The 17,233-nt window shown below is 47.4% G+C and overlaps 1 protein-coding gene across 3 annotated transcripts in view; it reads left to right on the plus strand.

The window, feature by feature from the left end:
• Positions 1-17,233, plus strand: part of PRR5 (proline rich 5) — a 69,935-nt gene that overhangs the window by 5,915 nt on the left and 46,787 nt on the right. For all 3 annotated transcript variants that reach the window (XM_081911814.1, XM_081911813.1, XM_081911815.1), the window contains exon 2: positions 15,124-15,246. The gene's annotated coding sequence lies outside the window, so the exon portion shown is untranslated. The remainder of the gene's footprint in view (positions 1-15,123; positions 15,247-17,233) is intronic.

Below are 17,233 nucleotides of genomic sequence, written 5' to 3' on the forward strand. Positions count from 1 at the left end.
ATAAAGTGTTTAGTGCAGGGTTTTTTGTCACATGTTGTAAGCCGTAGAGTCAGCCTTAAAATGGGCTTTTGATTCCCCCCCCCCAAATAGGCTGTATAGAACCCCAGTGGGTTAAACACTGACCATTGGAATGTTTTGCTTTGACACAACCAGCTGACTGGTTGCATTTAGGTCCTCAAAATGGGGGGAAATGCGGGGGGGGGGGATATGACACCAGGTTTGTTGGAACTCACTGTTAGCAAAGTTAGCATTTTTTTCTTCTTAGAACCATCTTAAGGTAAGATATTATTTATAGCTACCACCAACTAATTGCAAAATCAGCCAATGTGTTGAACCTGTTTAGAATGCTTCACCCTGTTCAGATTTCTTTGGTCTCCAACTTGGTTGCAAATTAATTAATTAATGGATGCATTGGGTTCAATAAACACATCTATCTGTATCTGGAGGTTTCCTCTCTTCCTTTAAATCAGTGCCCAAGTTCCTGCTGACTTGGTCTGCCTTAGCAAGTGTAGCTCAAATAGCCCTTTGCTTTATTTACCATATTTTTCGCACCATAGGACGCACCGGACAATAGGACGCACCTTGTTTTAGAGGGGGGAGAACAAGGGAAAAAAATTCTTCTGCTCTCTGCCCAGCACCCCTTCAGTGAAGCGGCAGGAAGCGCTGCGCAGAGAGTGGGAGAATTTCCCCCCTCTTGTTTTCCCGCTCTAAAACAAGGTGCCGTTTAAGGTGCGTTCAGGCGGCTACCTTGGAAGCCTGGAGAGCTAGAGGGGTCAGTGCGCACCGACCCCTCTCGCTCTCCAGGCTTCAGGTTCCTTTCGACCTGCTCTTTGGGGCTGGCGGGGGGGAAGCCCACCACCAGCCCCAAAGAGCAGGTCAGGGAGCAGCGGAAAGGCGCAGCGGAGAGGCTGCTGCCATAGTCAGGCGTCACTTCTCCAGCTGGGAGAGGATCGCGGGGCTATGGCTTCTTTAGCCCCGTCCGCGCTCTCCCGGCTGGAGAGGTGACACACAGCTATGGAGGCTCCTGCCATAGCCGCACGTTACCTCTCCAGCCGGGAGATGGCCGCAGGGCTATGGTGTCTTCGCTCCATAGGACGCACACACATTTCCCCTTCATTTTTGAAGGGGAAAAAGTGTGTCCTATAGAGCGAAAAATACGGTATATTTGGTGCAACTGCTGAAACACATACATGAGGCCAAAATATGGTTTGAAATGCTCTCTCTCTCTCTCTCTCTCTCTCTCTCTCTCTCTCTCTCTCCTTCTCCTGATTTCTGTGCTATGTTCACAGTGCTGATGTTCTGAACTATGAGGCTCTCCATTGCTCAGGGTGAGCTGGCTCTAGCGCTGCCTTCTCAAGGAGACCTTGATACCCAGGAGGCTTCTGGAAATTAAACAAATGCTTTTAAACAATGTATTTGCCAGGAGACCAGGCTTGCTCCAGGCTGAAACCACGGTTGAGACTCTGTAGCCAAGCGCCACGTTCGTTTCCCCAGAATGCCTCAGGTACTGCTACAGAAGGAGCTCCTTGGCAATCGCAGATGCCCTTAGAACAGGGGTCAGCAAACTCTTTAAGCAGGGGGCCGGTCCACCGTCCCTCAGACCATGTGGGGGGCTGGACTATATTCGGGGGGAGGAAATGAACAAATTCCTATGCCCCACAAATAACCCAGAGGTGCATTTTAAATAAAGGGACACATTCTACTCATGTAAAAACAGGCTGATTCCCGGACTGTCTGCGGGCCGGATTGAGAAGGCTATTGGGCCGGATCCAGCCCCCGGGCCTTAGGTGGCTTATCCCTGCCTTAGAATCTGAATATGATGTGACTTTCCCTGCTAGGTGATACATTTCTAAAAATTAAGTGGAGAATCTGCATGCCTGGCTTTGCAAAGCGCACAGAGACGATTAAATATTTTAGTGTCACTTGTGAAAACCTGAACCAACTGAGAAATTCACCCGTGTTTTGTTTTAAAGACAGATGCAATCCTATCCGAGCTGCCCTTTGAGAGCCAGAGAGCCTGCTGAAGGCTGCTGCAGATTCCAGTTGCAAATAAGGGCTGGCTTGTTTAAAAATCATCTGGTCCTTGTTCAATCATTTTTTGGAATTTTGCTTTGTAGGTGGAAAGGTTTGTGGGTGTAGCGATTTGAAAGAGAGAATTGTGGTTATAAGTATATTTCACTGCTCGTTCTAAGCCACCAATCCAAATTAATTTGCATTTACATTTTCAGGCAAGCAAAATCTCTAGGACCAGCACTGAATGCTAAATGCAACCTGACAGCTAAATTGGAGAACATGCTTCATAGCTGTCTGGAGCCTTCCTCTGCTAGAATAACTAGGTTGAATTCCTCCCCACCTATTAGACTTTGCTTGGTGTAAATATATGTATGATTAAAGGGGGAGGGTAAATTTATCCAACGACTTCTCCCCCACAAACTTTATTTTAATGGTTACTTTAAATATTTATATCCCACATTCAGATTTTAGAAGTGCCTATGGTGGCAGCTTACAATGGCACAGTTGATAATGACCATTATTACAGTTAATAGTAAAGGAGCAATAAAAGAAATGCAAGAAATTTAAGATAAGGAAGAGCCGTAAAAATTCACAATTGCTGTTTCTTAAGAGCTTGGGGACAAGGGGACACAGGTGGCGCTGTGGGTTAAAGCCTCAGCGCCTAGGACTTGCTGATCGAAAGGTCGGCGGTTCGAATCCCTGCTGCGGGGTGCGCTCCCGCTGCTCGGTCCCAGCGCCTGCCAACCTAGCAGTTCGAAAGCACCTCCGGGTGCAAGTAGATAAATAGGGACCGCTTACCAGCGGGAAGGTAAACGGCGTTTCCGTGTGCAGCTCTGGCTCGCCAGAGCAGCAATGTCACACTGGCCATGTGACCCGGAAGTGTCTCCGGACAGCGCTGGCCCCTGGCCTCTTAAGTGAGATGGGCGCACAACCCCAGAGTCTGTCAAGACTGGCCCGTACGGGCAGGGGTACCTTTACCTTTACCTAAGAGCTTGGGCAAATTAAGAGGCCTTGGGCTGGTGCCGGCTTTTCCGTGGAAACAGCCCTGGGGAGAGTGCAGTTTTCTGATGCAGGTGTGTCCTTATTCAAAAGGTCCTGTCTCCAGTTTCCATCCACCAGACCTCCCAAGTTCTGGAGCAGAGACTCCATTTATGACTGTAGAGAGAAGGGAGGCCCAGGAGGAGGGGGGGGGGCGACTGGCTATTCTGCTTTGATGCTTGCCTGCCAGTTGCTGTGATCAGCTTTTGTTCCATCTGTCTTAAGATGGCTAATAGAACTTAGGATAGCTTGAATGAAGATTAAAAATCCGGTTTTAAAAATTTATTTTTTAAATCATTGATTTTTATCCACCCTACTTGCAAGTACAGTGGACGCTCGGGTTGCGAACGTGATCTGTGCGGGAGGCACGTTCGCAACCCGCAGCGCGGCATCTGCGCACGTGCGGGTCGCGATTCGGTGCTTATGCGCAAAGCGTGATTTTGTGCTTCTGCACATGTGCGAGCGCCGAAACCCAGAAGTAAGCTGTTCCAGTACTTCCGAGTTCAGCGTGGTGCGCAACCCGGAAATGTGCGACCTGAAGTGTCTGTAACCCGAGGGATGATGTTGAGCTGCTAGTCACTGAAATATTATTTAATAGCCATTCTCATCAAATGAATTCGGCTCAATAGCTATGATTCAAGCTCTTTGACTACCATGTCTCAGTTTAGATTCGCACATATAAAGACAATTCTCTGTCAACATCCCCATGAACTGAAGAGATCAGCATTATTCATCTCTACATTTATGTTATTGAGTTAAGTTTGCTTCTTCCACTCTTATTTTCCCCTTTCCATAATTCAACAGACAGCTGATGTACAGTGAAATCCCTATTTGTACTGTTAATTCTGCATCTCTACAAACTTAGCTGGGGAGGACTTATAAAAGTATTGTACAACTAAACAGTCATTCATCACTAAGGTGGAAAAGCAAACACAGAAATAAATTGCCTCAGTGTTACAGTTTTATAAAAATGCCTGTTAGTATAACTTGAAAGATTGTAAATTCAAGAGAGTCTAAACAGATGGTTTGCATTTGTCATCTTAGCAGTAGCAAATTGCTTATTGTATTACTCTTAGCTGATACAGAGAGGGAGGCTCTTTCTGAAATATACTTAAATTAGGGCTGGGAAATTTGTTCAGCGCAGGCAGCGATCTTGGAGACTTGTGCCCTAGAGCAGTGTTTCCCAACCTTTTTTGGGCAAAGGCACACCTGTTTCATGAAAAAAATCTCGAGGCACACCACCATTAGCAAATGTTTAAAAAATTAACTCTTTGCCTATATTGACTATATATAAAGTAACTCTCTTTAATAGGATTCAAATAAATACAGGATTAAATAAATACAGGATTAAAATACAACATTTAAACATCAAAATGCGGTTGAGTTGCAGAATTCTGCAAGCAGAATAAATTCCACAGCCCCGATGCATTGGCACCTCGTGCCGTTTGAGTGGCAGAATTCATTCAGCACACAGAAAATGGCCTTTTGGGGGGTGAATGTGGATGAAGCAGGAAGAGAACTTAAAAAAAAAAGGCATGCATGAAATCTAGCCCCAAACACACACACACACACTTTCCCCAAAGTGGTTGATGACGCAGGATATTTCCACATGCTTCAAAAATGCACATTAAATAAAATGAGAGAGAGGAGTGCACGCACTCACCTGCCAGCCTCGGAGCTGTGGAATGCAGCGACATGAAGCAGTCTGTGTCCTTCCAGGCGCCAACTCAGACCTGCCGTGCTGTTTCGTTCCCCCGGCGTCGCTGCCTTCATCCAGCCGGATGCCTCTCCTGCCCAAGGGACGTGTCAGCAGCCACCCGGCGCAGGACGGCCCCACTTCCTGCTGCCCACAAGGCTTTGGGGTGAGAAACACGGAGGGGCAGGAGAGTGGAGGTTCCCTTAATTGGAAAAAGCAGGGAGGCAGGCTGCTTGATGCCTGCTGAAGGGAATCCCGAAGGCGCGATCGCGCACGCGCAGGCCCAGTAGCGAGCGACGATGGGATGTGGTAGCAGCGGCGGCACACGAAGTCCCCCAGGCAGCGGAGCAGCTCGCCCGTCGAAGCCTGCACGATCACCCGCCGCGGGGAGCCAGGGCGGCGGCGCGGTTGCCGGGCAGTGGCGGGGGTGGTGGTGGCGGTGGCTGCTTGCCGCCCTCCTGGGCGGAGGCGGGCACGGTGGGCACCGGCACGGCCAAGGGCCCCTGCTTGGTGCCGTCGGATGTGGGAGCTCGCTCGCTCGCCGCCCCGCGTGTGCTCGCCGAGCATGCGCAGGCCCAGTAGCGAGCGGCGATAGGATGTAGCGAGCGGCGATGGGGCTAGCCGGAGAGGGCGAGCCCCCTCCGCTCCGGCCCTAAAAAGGGCAAGCCACGCCCCCTCCAGCCAGCCGATTGCCTGGCCAGGAGGCGTGGCCGGATGGGATTCCCCTGCTCTCGCGGGGGCTGAGATGGGATTCCCCGCTCACGTGGGGGCGGATGGGATTCCCCGCTCACGTGGGGAAGGGCGTGATGCCCGCAACCCCACCTCCTGGGGCAGGCCCAGTAGCGAGCGGATGCGCAGGCCCAGTAGTGAGCGGCAATGGGATGTGGGAGCTCGCTCGCTCGCCGCACCGCGTGTGCTCGCCGCCGCCGCCCCGCCTCTCACTGCCCGACTCGCCCACCTCCACGGAACACAAGGCAAAGTTCCACGGCACACTAGTGTGCCGCGGAACACCGGTTGGGAAACACTGCCCTAGAGCGTGGTGATAATAACTCGCCTTTTATCAAGGCTGGTTGGTTTATTGCGTTTTTATCCTGTTCTTCATTATATAAGCTGCTGATGTTATACATGTCCCCACTCCCATTTTAGCCTTACAACAACCTTGTGATAGGGGTTTGGTGGAGAGGAAGTGAATTGGTGAATGTCACCCGAAGGATCTCCACGTGTGAGGGAGGATTTGAACTCAGGTCTTACCAGCCCTGAAGCCTGCCGTTCCATTACGTCTCAGAGGTTCAGACATGCACATTAATCAATGCTGTTCGCTACAACAGTGTTTTTGGCTGTCTAATTTGTAGCACACTGGTTAATCCTTTTAGAGCTGATAGTCCAAAACCACAAATGCTTTATCTCTTTCCACTATCCTGTTGAGGGCACAGTGCTATCACTTACTTTGAGGAATACGCAAAGGTAGATGTTTTCCTTTGTCAGCACGTGTGGCCTTTTAAGTGTTAAATGGAAGAACTACCTTGTATGCTGTTTTTCTGCCCACAAAAGCTTGTTGGTGTTATAAGAATTTTAAGGTCATATATAAATAAAGTAGGGACACAGGTGGCACTGTGGGTTAAACTACAGAGCCTAGGACTTGCCGATCAGAAGGTCGGCGGTTCGAATCCCCGCGACGGGGTGAGCTCCCATTGCTCGGTCCCAGCTCCTGCCAACTTGCAGTTTGAAAGCATGTTAAAGTGCAAGTAGATAAATAGGTACTGCTCTGGCGGGATGGTAAACGGTGTTTCGGTGCGCTGCTCTAGTTCACCAGAAGCGGCTTAGTCATTCTGGCCACATGACCCAGAAGCTGTACACCGGCTCCTAGGCCAGTAAAGCGAGATGAGCGCCGCAACCCCAGAGTCGGTCACGACTGGACCTAATGGTCAGGGGTCCCTTTACCTTTATATATAAAGTAGATGTTCATAAATGTACCAAGCAAACACATACAAATATGTAAACCACATGTCTGAAACCCACGGAAAAGTCCTGAAACCATTTTCTCTCTTCCAAATTCACTTCAAATATTTCTTTGCAAGGTCGAAGGAAAGGGGGAGCCTCCCCATTGTCTCTTTGCTCACAAACCCTGTCTCAAGGGCACATTTAAGCATAGCTGTCAACATTTCCCTTTTTAAAGGGAAATTCCCTTATTCAGAATAGGATTCCTCGCAAGAAAAGGGAAAAGTTGACAGCTATGCATTTAAGATATGAATAGGGTGAGCCTGTGACCTTGATTCAGGAGCTGAGTAGTTATCATAACAAAAGAGTGGCCAGGATGCCCAGGTAATCCAATCAGGTAACCTAGCAGACAGGAGAAGAAGAAGAAAATGCACTCAGATTTCTGTTGTAGTCCGCCCCTTCTCTGATGTATTAAGAAGGTGGTCTTGGGCTACACCCCTTCTGTGCTGTAGGTATGATGTATCAGGGGTGGGGTATTGAGCTACAGGGGTGGGCAATTTCAAAGTCTATATAAGGGCTTGCACACCTTTGCTCTGGGTCCTCCTCTCTCCTGCGTGGGGGGGGGGAGAGCACCCTGTTGAAACAGCTTTAAAGATCAGGCTTATAGCCGCTTTGCTTTCGTATATCCTGGTCTGGTCTCTGTTCATTTCCCGACCGGTTTGAGCCTTAAAAGGTCCACTCTCTCTGAAGGCCCAGTCTTCCTTAAGAAGCTGAACCCCTGCAAGGGACCCCTCAATATTCTTATTTCATTGACTTTGGAATTTCATGGGAAATTCAGTACAGAAATGCAAGTATCATTATTCAAGGAAGCCATAAATACCCAGTATTAAAACTGGTGTTTCGACTTCCGGGTTGGCGACATCGCCGAATGGCGGACTCCCTCCGAGCTCCGGAGGGAGCCTGCTCGGCAGGGGCTGGGTCCTACCGCGCCGGCGACGCGGGGACCCTCAAAAACCATGGGCGCTGAAACCCATGGACATGGTGACTCGGCTGGCACCTTTTAAGCCCCCCCTCGACCCGTGAAGGAGCCTTTTTAAAGGCTACGGAACGGGTGGCAGGGGGGGGGGTGCTTTGAGTACTCCGCTTCCCCTGCCGAGCGAAGCCGCATGCCATTCGACGGAGAGCGCTGACTTCTTCTATTGGAAATTCGGTCTTAAAGTATAACCCGTGAGTAATCAGAACTTGGACTAAAAAAAATTTATAAAAAATTTGGAACGAGCGGGGGAGGCGTAAAAAGGAAGTCAGCCCCCCCCCCCGTTGTAGAGGAGCTAAAGTAAAGGATTTAACATCTAAGATCGAGCGCAACCCTATTTTGATTAAGTTACTAAATTTCGCGATGGAAAATTATAAGACTGAGCTGGAGGAGAATAGTGGAATTGAACCAAAAAGTAACCCCCCCACGGAACCTGGGAGCGTTTTTGTTTAGAGCGCCCGGAGAAGACAAGGAGAGGTTTTGACAGCTGTCAAAGAGCTGTCAAAGCAGAAGAACAAAAGGAACTTTGTTGCGAGGACTTTGCCGGTTATATTTGTTATAATTTGGATTTAAAATGTTTAAAACAAGGAATAATAAGTTACTATGACTGGTGGTCGTGATCTGGAAGGGAACTGAGTTATTGCAATCCACCTAGAGGAGCTGAGGGACATTACAAGTTGTTGGCATTGAATTTGAAAAGAACTCTTTATCTCCTGGGAAACTGCAGAAATGGAACACTATTTTGGCTACAGAGGCTTATACACTCAAAGCAGACAATAGACCTATCTATTGAAGAATGGAAGGGACTTGGCATTATGTTTGGTTCCTGAATAACAGAGCCTTTGCAGAGGAACTTAGAAATTTTTGGAATTGGAACATTTGTGCAGGAAAACAGGAAAAGAAAGGGGGGGGGAAGAGGAGAGAGATCAACAAGAACAACAAGAACAATCAACAACTGGACAAAGTTGGAAGCGGGAACATTTGGGACATCCAGATTTGAAAAAGTATAAAGAAGCAAAATTGGAGTTTTTACTCCCAAGTATATAAAAGTCTGGATGGAAAAAATGGGCCTTGAGATAGACTTCTTCCAAGATTGGATATATAAAATTAAAGATGACTGGTAAAGGACTATGGTTCAAATAAATGTGGGAGCTCCAGGAAGACATCAGATTTGAGAAATATTGGGGACGTAACCGGGAAATGGGGGAGGGAAATTTGGAATCCAAAGGGTGTGAAACTATATTTTATCCTATTATATTTTAATCTATTATGTATATTAAAGGGGAGAACGCGTGGAAGGGAATAAGTCGATCTTAGGAGGTGGGCAAATATTTTGAAATTGGGTTAATGGCAATAAGTTTAAAATTTGGGATAAGAAATTGCTGAACTTATTTGTAAGAATTGGAATACAAGAGGGGGAGGGGAGGGGAAGTCTTGGAAAGATGTTATGGAAATTAAGATTTTAAATTTTTTTTTTATATTGTTATAATTGGAAATGTCTAATAAATATTATTTTTAAAAAAACTGGTGTTTCTTTCTCTTTGCAAATACAGTGGTACCTTGGGTTAAGAACTTAATTCGTTCCGGAGGCCCGTTCTTAACCTGAAACTTTTCTTAACCTGAAGCACCACTTTAGCTAATGGGGCCTCCCGCTGCCGCTGCGCCACTGCTGCGCAATTTCTGTTCCCATCCTGAAGCAAAGTTCTTAACCCAAGGTACTATTTCTGGGTTAGCGGAGTCTGTAACCTGAAGCGTCTATAACCTATAAGTACCACTGTATGCTATGGGTGGCCATACCTGAATCTGGAAGGTGGATATATTTCTCTAGCTAAAGATCAGTGGCTTCGGCTGGAAGCTAGAGTCTGAAGTGCAAAGCGAGGGAGGATATGGATCTGTTGAGTAGGCATGGGCAGAAAGGTAGGCACCCAGTACTTATACCTGGCCTGGCCAATCCAGTGGCTTTACACTGTGTGCAGATGGTAGCTAGTAGTGTAACACATCTGTTCTCTACTCTCTGTGTACAGAGGGCTCTGGGGTCCGACCATAAACTAAATGCATCTTCGCAAAATGAGCCTATCCCTGCGAATTCTGTCCTGGCATCATCCCTGTAGCAGAATAAATTCACTGCCAGGTAATGCTTTGACCTGCAAGACAGTTCCATTGTCCAAGCTTTTATGCACACGCAGACCCTTGGGTGTGCTCAGGTGGACTTGTGACCTTGAAGAGCAAATTCCCCCCGTGCCATATTGTAATCTGTTGCTTTAAAGTTTCTTTGGTTTCAGATTTACTCCGCAGCGTAGGAGACTAGAAACCTGAACCACCACTCCCATTCCTGACTGGACGTGACTATCTTCAGATTCCCCTGGCCAGATTCTTTGTGTTTTACACGTAGCGAATGCTGTTCTTACTATGTATGAGAGCTAATGGCCTGGTTAATCTGTAATGGCAACCTCCTTTGTGAATCACGCTTCTCTGTGAGCACTGCTCCCTTGTGATTTCTCCAGTAACCCAATACAGCGGTACCTTGGTTTATGAGCTTAATCTGTTCCAGAAGTCTGTTCTTAAACCAAAGCGTTCTTAAACCAAGGCATGCTTTCCCATAGCAGTGGGGGACTCAATTTACAAATGGAACACACTCAACGGGAAGTGAGACATGTTCTTATTCCACGGCAAAGTTCACAAACCAAAACACCTACTTCTGGGTCTGCAGAGTTCTTAATCCAAGTTGTTCATAAACTAAGCTGTTCCTAAACCAAGGTACCACTGTATGTTCCTGGAGTGCACAGCCAGTAGAAACGCATGTCTCACATGTTGACCAATCACCTTGACAATAAACCACAGTTCGAAAGTTGAGAGAAGCATGTTTCCTAACAGGGCACCCAGTTTCTTAACCAGTGGTTTTGCCACCTGTAGCCAAGACAAGGGTTTGGGGTAGCAGGGTGGGGTGGGGGTAGAAGCGATACAATAACCTGTTTAGTCTTAGAAAAAACTAAAGATACCGTATTTTTCACCCCATAGGGCGCACCGGCCCATAGGGCGCACCTAGTTTTTTGGGGGGAAAATCAAGGGGAAAAAAATTATTTCCCCCCGCAGCCATCCCCAAGCTAGAAGAGGGAGACGGAGCGCTCCGTCTCCCTCTTCTGCCTTCAGGGACAGCCTCCCTAGCCTCTGTGGGGCAGCGGCTTGCCCCGTTGTCCCCTGAGCTTGTGGGGCTGGCAGTGGGGAGAAACAAGCTTGCTTCTCCCCACCGCCAGCCTCCAAACTAGATTGGGGAATAGCGGGATGGCAGCGCTCCACCTCCCCGCTGTTCCCAGAGCTTGTGGGGCTGCCCAATTTCTGCCCGAAGCCCAGGGTGCGCTCCGGAGCGTGCCCCATGCTTCGGGCTGCAGGCTGCCACCCGCAAGCCTTGCGAGCCCAGTGGCAACTCCCGCCAGGCTTGCAAGACTTGCACCGACCCCTCTTGCTCTCCAGGCTTCAGCAAAAGCCTGCATTCACCCCATAGGACGCACACACATTTCCCCTTCATTTTTGGAGGGGGAAAAGTGTGTCCTATAGGGCGAAAAATACGGTACCTTGTGTGCTTGACAGGAACTTTGAGCCTTCTGCAAACTTCTCAGCAAGCAAAGCTAGCAATGTGTGGCTTTGGTTAAGATTGAAATTATGAGGTTACAGGGCAGAAGTTATATAGCAAAAAGTTCAACAAAGGGGTATAAATCCAGGACCACATTCCTAGAGGGTTTAATTCTTCCAGGGTCTATAGTCATTGCATATTTTATTCTCTCATCGGGTTTTCAATAATTGCAGCTGCAGTTTTACCTCTGCAAACATTGCAGGTTGCTGCTTTCTCAGTAAAGTCTTCAGCATGTGTGACTATTTTTAAACAGGCCTTTGTGGTAACTAACTTGGCAACTTTCCAGGGTTTTTTCATGTGTTATGAAGGTGTTCATAGTGTTTGCACCTCCGTGAAAGTCAGCAGAGATGGAAAGATAACATGGGTGAAGGTGAATAGATCCTCTGCAAAGATAAGTGCATTTGCTCATCTTTTCCATGCCTGTAGCTGGGTTTTTCACACGCGAGCATTTATACTTGTTATTTAAGGTAGCTAGATGCATGTTCGTTTAGGGGCTTGGTTACTATTGCCTCTTTATTGTGAAAAATCATGGGAAATCTCTTTTTTCAGAATTATATGTGTAAAGAACAATATGCGAGAAGGATTGTTTAAAAAAATAACATAATTAAAATAATTGATAATGTAAATTTGAAAGAAATAATTATATTGCCCTTCCATAAAAATACAGCAAAGCAGTACGCAACATAAAAACAAAACATTACAATAAGATAAATTAAAGCATTGGTAACTACTGGTTGACAAAAACAAATTCATCTTTCAAACTCCCGTCTAAATAATAGTTTTCAAAAGGTGCCTCAGAAATGGCAAGGATGATTTCTGCTGGACCTTTGTTGGCAAGGAGTTCTACATGGGAGGGTCTGTCACACTTAAAGGCTTGCTCCTTGGGAGAAGCGGACCTAAATTCAAGCATGGGGGGCAGGGGCAACATTGGGGTGTGTGTGAAAGCCCCCCCCCCGTCTTTCTTTGGAACGCGCCAGGCAACCTCAATATTCCGCTGCCTGTGGCGGACCTCGCTGGGCCTACATGCGGCTGCTGGGGAAAGAGGCCCTGGCTCTTCCCAATGTTGTGCGTGTGGCACTTGGGGCACGCGGCTTGCACGGAGCTTGCGGTGGTTGAGCCACTTGGCATGCGCAGCCCACAGGGAGCATGGCGTAGAAACAGAACTGTCTTCAATTAATGGAAACCTTTAAAATGCCTTTGTCAATTCTGCTCTCTGCTTGGGGCAGCAGTGCATGCCTTACATTATTAAATGAACCCACTGTATATTAATAACGGGAGGTAAACTAACAAAATAAAAATGATGGCTTACTCAAGCTTATGCACAGAAGAAAATAACGCTTCACATTTTCTCTTATCTTCATACCTCTTTTGTTTTTTTTTAAATCAATTTTATTAAGGTTTATAGAGAAAAATAACCAAACCAAGACTTTTATACAAAAAACCCAGAAAGGCGTCGCGTGGCGGGGGGGTGGCAGGAATAGAGAAGGAAGAAGAAATAATAACAAAAAGAACATGCAGACACAGAAATGTTAAGTATAATGGTTTAATTGACCCCGAAATGAGAATGCCTAAATGTGTGTTGGATTTTCCAATATTAAAGCCAATGAGAGCCTTCTCAGCTGATTGTTCTCTGGTAGCTTACATGGGAGTGTTGCAACAGTCCATATAGTTGCAGGCTCATTTCCCCCACACTGCCTTCAAATTTTATATATCCAGGTCCCTGCATCTCCTACCTTTGCAGGCCAGCGTTGGCAGGTGGACAGTCTTCCTCTGTCCATTTTCCTCTGAAATCAAACCACGCAGCCAAAGGCACAGCATGGAATATTTCAACTTGAACAGGGCTGATGGATGCGGCTTGGCCAAAAAAGTCTTGTTAGGCCTGTGGGTCAGTGGTTCCCCACTGCTGGGTCAAGAAGCCTGCTTTCCTTGCTCAGCCCCCCTTCCCTTAGAAGCTTCTCCATGCAAACAAACACAGCCAGGGTCGTGATCTTTGGTCTGCCACTATGACATTACTGTGAAAGTCCTTGATTGTCAGCAGCCGGAGTCAGGAGCAAGTCAGCAATAAAAACGCCAGTGTCTGGGAACTTAACTCTTTATTCAAAGCAACCAAAACAGTGCATGCCTGGAGATCCCAGCACCTCTTTCCAGTAGGTCTTGCCCCAGTGAAGCAGTTGCAAGGAGCCTTCGCAACGCTTCCTAAGACTCCCCCCCCCATCCTTCCCCAGCAATCTCAGGACCCTTCATCTTTTTCCTCTGCCCTTTTTGCTCTGTCTCTTTTTGCTCTGCCCTCGTTCCTTTGAATGTTCTGGGAGACCAGGGCAGAGGTGAGCTGTTTGCAGCAGGAGCCACAGACCAGAGATTCCTTAACTGTGAGTTGAAGCTGGTAGACCTAGTTTTCAGGTACATTTGGAAATGTTTGTTGTGTCTTTCCTGTGGCCTTGGGCACATTCTCTCACCCTCAGCCTTACTGCTGCAACTTGTGGATAACAACTCAAACCTACCTTACAGGATGGCTATATGATCCCTGGGATAATGTAGAGGAAGTGCTTTGAGCACTCAAAAATAACACAAATGCTGCTGCTGGTTGTGTTAACATCAGAATAATTAGGTGTGTATATGGAATTCACAGGTGGCGCTGTGGGACACAGGTGGCTGTGGGACACAGGTGGCGCTGTGGGTTAAAGCCTCAGCGCCTAGGACTTGCCGATTGAAAGGTCGGCGGTTCGAATCCCTGCGGCGGGGTGCGCTCCCGCTGCTCGGTCCCAGCGCCTGCCAACCTAGCAGTTCGAAAGCACCTCCGGGTGCAAGTAGATAAATAGGGACCGCTTACCAGTGGGAAGGTAAACGGCGTTTCCGTGTGCGGCTCTGGCTCGCCAGAGCAGCGATGTCATGCTGGCCACGTGACCCGGAAGTGTCTCCGGACAGCGCTGGCCCCTGGCCTCTTAAGTGAGATGGGCGCACAACCCCAGAGTCTGTCAAGACTGGCCCGTACGGGCAGGGGTACCTTTACCTTTACCTTTATGGAATTCTTTAACCAGGGAAGGCTACCTGGCATCAGCTTTTACATGCTTTTGACACCAGGTCAAGACATACCGTATTTTTCGCCCTATAGGACGCACTTTTCCCCCTCCAAAAATGAAGGGGAAATCTGTGTGCGTCCTATGGGGTGAATGCAGGCTTTCGCTGAAGCTTGGAGAGCGAGAGGGGTCGGTGCGCACCGACTCCTCTCGCTCTCCAGGCTTCAGGAAGCTATCAGCAAGCCTGGGGAGCCCGCGTGAGTTCCCACAGGGCTCCCTAGGCTGTGGGTAGCAGCCTGCTGCCCGGAGCGTGGGGCGCGCTAAAGCAGAGCGCCCTGCGCTTCGGGCAGATATCCTTTTCTCCTCTAAAAACTACGGTAGGTGCATTTTTAAAAGCTCGGGCTTCCCCCGCCCCAGCCCCGCTTTATGGTTGCTTTTCAGTTGTGCTTGTAAGTTGCCTAGAAATGCTTTGTATTTGGCAACATATAAGTAATAATAATAGTAACTTACGGTGTGAAAGACGACAGATCACTGTCCCAAGGAGCTTGCAATCTAAAATTCATTACAAGAGAAACGATAGCGGAAGGGAGCTTGGTAGAGGCAGGGTTAAACAGGCAAGCTATATACAGTTGTTTTGGTTGCAGGTATGGGCTGAGTTACAGATCAGGGTTCAGAAACAAAGTAGTTGGGCAAAGGCTCAAAGGTATGTCATTAGCAAGTGAATTTGCAATGTAACATGTTAAATCTTCTCTTCCAGAGCTACGTTGCTTCATGCAACTTCTTTAGACTCCCAGAAATCTCCAGTTGTGACATGGATATAGTGAACTACTACATTTTTTGATCGCTTCAATTCAGTCCCTTGCTCTGAACTCTTCAGCAGGTAAGTTGTTTCTTAAAGTTCTGACGCAGTTTATTCAGATGTGATGCTCCTGAGAGGAGCTTTGTATTTGTGCAGGGACAGCCCAACTCTGTAAGCAGCAGAATTCTGTCTTGGGGACTCCAGGAAAATGATAATCCTCTTGGGGACACTATTTTCCACCTGCCCCCAAACCTTTGGACATGATGGCTTGTAGTGTGCAAGCAGCTGCCCTGATTGCAGCCCTTCTTGCAAGCACATACAGTGGTACCTTGAGTTAAGTACTTAATTCGTTCTGGAGGTCCATTGATAACCTAAAACTGTTCTTAACCTGAAGCACCACTTTAGCTAACGAGGCCTCCTGCTGCCGCCGTGCTGCTAGAGCACAAATTCTGTTCTCATCCTGAAGCAAAGTTCTTAACCCCAGGTACTATTTCTGTGTTAGCGGAGTCTGTAACCTGAAGCGTATGTAACCTGAAGCGTATGTAACCCGAGGTACCACTGTAAATGGAATGAACTGATCTATTTTTTTCTTTCTGCCTTTGTATTCTACCCAATAACAACATGTCATCCGGGTGGCTTACAGGAAATGACAAATTCATTCCCCATAAAATAAAAGCAATAGTCCTAAAATCTTAAGGGCAGCATAAAGCCAGTGGCAGAGTGACAGTCTCTTCCCTTCAGAATTGGAAAAGGAGCTGCAGCCCAGGAGAAAATAGAATGGCAAAAGGCATTGTTGCCTCCAGCAGCAGAAAATCAAGAGCCGGCCTGCATGGTTGAAAGGAAGGTCCAGGATGTAGCCGGACTTTCAAAAATGCCTCAGCTCCTGCTTTTGAGCTAGCAGGACACACCTGCACAACTCGTGACTCACCATGCTGAGCAGATACAGCAAATGCCTGCTAGTAAATCTGTTTTGGCTCTTTTCCTGGGGCTGCATATGTGGGGCCGGAATGTGTGTGTTGGCAGGGCACGGTATATATCACTGGGGGGCTGTATCCGTCTTGATGGGTCTCAAGTTGGGCGGACCCGCATTAGGGAATAGCAGAATGAACACTTTTGTGTGGTTTGTTGCCCCTCAGTCTCTGCCTCAGACCTGACCTCTGTTCCTGTGGGTATAGGGCAGTATGCAAATTACAACAACAACACTGATGTAAACATTTACTACTGTTGTGAATGGAGATATGCCAAAAAAAGAGAATAAAATGTCAGATAATTTTCTTTTTTGCCCTGCCGCATTCTACAGATTCTCTAAAAATTCTGCACCGGCTGGCTTTTTCTTTCTTTCTTTTTGCTGGCTCCCCCACTACACTACGCCAACATGATTTGGGGTGTTGTGGGTCAGGCAGCTTGGCTGGATGCTGACACAGTGGTTCTGCTGCTAAACAGTCTCACTGCCCCAAAAAACTGTTGGAAAATTTATTCTCCACCCCTCTCGCCCACAAATTCCCTGAGAATATTAATAAAAGTAACACCCTCAATTTCACTACCGAAATAGTAGGATAGATAATTTGGGGAGACAATTTTCTCTCACCTCTAGCATGAATGCCTTGGCCAGTGGAGCACAGCTAATTTTTTATTTTATTTTTTTAAAGCAGAATAGCTTTGGTTAACAAATGCAGTACTTTACACTTTAAGAAAAGATTCTTTTTGTTGCCCCAGCGACTTTGGTTCCTGAAACCAGCTCCATATTTCTCATAGTTTTCATGAGCAGTGCAAACCTAACAGGGCTTAGTTGTTGTTTTCAAAGGTTTCTTGGTGTTTGTCTGCTTCATGATGTAACTTCCCAAAACATGTGTATGTGTGCATGTCTTTGCCTTGAGCAGAGTGTGACACAGAATTATGTGTAGTGATCCTAGACTCTATTGTCTGTTCCAGTTCTAAACTGTGGCAATCTACAACCTAGATTGTCACACTATTACAGTTGTTCCATCAGTGCGTGGGTTTTAGCTTGCCAGGTGAAACTCTTCAAGGCTGGGGAAACCCAGCCAGATTGGCGGGGTCTAAATAATAA

This window comes from Podarcis melisellensis (genome assembly GCF_964234715.1).
Source record: "Podarcis melisellensis genome assembly, chromosome: 5".
Lineage (NCBI taxonomy): Eukaryota > Metazoa > Chordata > Lepidosauria > Squamata > Lacertidae > Podarcis > Podarcis melisellensis.